Here is a 1,854-nt window from a genome sequence, read left to right on the forward strand (position 1 = left end):
AGGGCCCATTTTTTCCCCATGGCCAGGTTTCTTTTAACAGACGATGGGAACCTTGTGATCAAATTCACGCCAATGAGTCAGAAGCTCCTGTGGATTACAGATCACAGGGCATGGGCACTTTTAAATTTGAAAGAAAATGTTAGTGGAGATAATATTGGGGTGAGGGACACTTGTAGGGGTCTGAAGATTCAAATGCCTGCTCTTTGTAGGTAGGTGGCCGGGCTGCGTGGATGTGGTTCTGAGCCTGGGCAGAAGGAAGAAGTTCTGAGATGGAAGTAGAGATCCTCAGGGAACTCTCTCCCTCATCCCAATCTCTTTCCCTGGGTCCAGCTACCCCCTTCTTAGTGCTGGGTGGAACCAGCCCCACCAGGTGGGGCAAATGTCCTGAGATTTCTGGGGGTGCCCCACAGACTGCCACCAGGTGCTCCGCACAGATGCATGTGGGGCAAAGGGACACACTCACCTCAGCTTCTCCTCCAGGCTTTCTCCTCCTCCTTTCCAGTTCAGATTTTAGAGTCAATGATGTTCTCAGAAAAGGAAGCTGTTGAGTAATGGGGTGTAGGCGAAGGCTACATTACTTCCTCTCTCAAGTCAGCTAGGGTACAATAGGGCTCTGGATGTCTGTGGCGAGTTGCTCACTCTCATGGCCAGCATGTGACTGCTGATGTCACCCATGGCCCTACTGATTCTGGCTTCTGTGGGCACAGAGCTGAAGATCTTCCAAGTGCTGTGGTGTCCCTGAACCCTGAATGGGACAGGGTGCTTGAGAGGGACAATGTGACTCTGAAGTACCAGGGAACCCACACAGGGAGACAATTCCACACAGTGGTGGCATAATGAAAACCTCCTGCCAAACTGGACCTCCAGCTACTTCATTGCATCAGCCAGAGTGAAGGAGAGTGGAGAGTACAGGTGTCAGACCAACCTCCCCGCACACAGTGACCCAGTGCAGTTCCAAGTCCACGCTGCCTGGCTGCTGCTCCAGGCCCTTTGGTGGGTGGTCCAGAAGGGGACCCCATCAAGCTGAGGTGCCACAGCTGAAAGAACATTACTGTTCAGAAGGTCCAATATTTCCAGAATGGCAGAGGCAAGAAGTTTTCTTATCAGAATTAAGACTTTTACATTCCAAAGGCAACAACAGGCAAACACAAAGGCTCCTACTTCTGCAGGGGGATTATCGGAATTTTGACCACGTCTTCCAGAGGCTGTGAATGTCTGGCTGTTCAAGGTCTGGCAATTCCACCCACCTCACCAAGAAGCCTATTCACATTCTGCCTGGTGCTGGGACTTCTGTGTGCAGTGGATACAGGGCTGTATTTCTTTATGCCGAGAGACCTTTGAAGTTTATTGAGAAACTGGAGAAATGATAACAGTCACACGGAGCAAGAGCCCTCAGGACAAACAGGAGCAATCAAAACAGGACCTCAGAACCTCCCTCTGCATTCACAACTATATCATCCCCAACATCCACTGTTGGGAAGAGCAGGAAATCTACACTTGAGTCTGGGCTGAGGGTTCCTTCACCCAACTCTATCTTCTCTTGGTCTCCAATGGAAAGGAAGGGCATAATTAAAAAAAAACATTATTGTCATTTTTAGTACTTAATCTGATTTTTAAATTTTACTTTTAATTATAGTTGACATAATATTAGTTTTAGGTGTACAACATTGTGATTAAACATTTAATATACCTTACAAAGTGATCAAAGGGCCTGTGGCCTTCAGGGGCCAACAGTAAAGCCCCTGTAAGCAGCTGCATTACCAGGAATTGAAGTCTCAGAGCTACACAAACATCTGTCACAGCAAAGCAACAATACACTCTCTGGATGGCAACCCTTGGAAAAAAATATTTTTA

General features: G+C 47.8%; 1 pseudogene; it reads left to right on the forward strand.

The window, feature by feature from the left end:
* Positions 1–18: 18 nt before the first annotated feature.
* On the forward strand, positions 19–1,341 carry LOC150007312 (low affinity immunoglobulin gamma Fc region receptor III-A-like; annotated as a pseudogene).
* The last annotated feature ends 513 nt before the right edge of the window (positions 1,342–1,854 follow it).

This window comes from Furipterus horrens, unplaced genomic scaffold (genome assembly GCF_987537825.1).
Source record: "Furipterus horrens unplaced genomic scaffold, mFurHor1.1.pri manual_scaffold_6, whole genome shotgun sequence".
Classification (NCBI taxonomy): Eukaryota; Metazoa; Chordata; class Mammalia; order Chiroptera; family Furipteridae; genus Furipterus; species Furipterus horrens.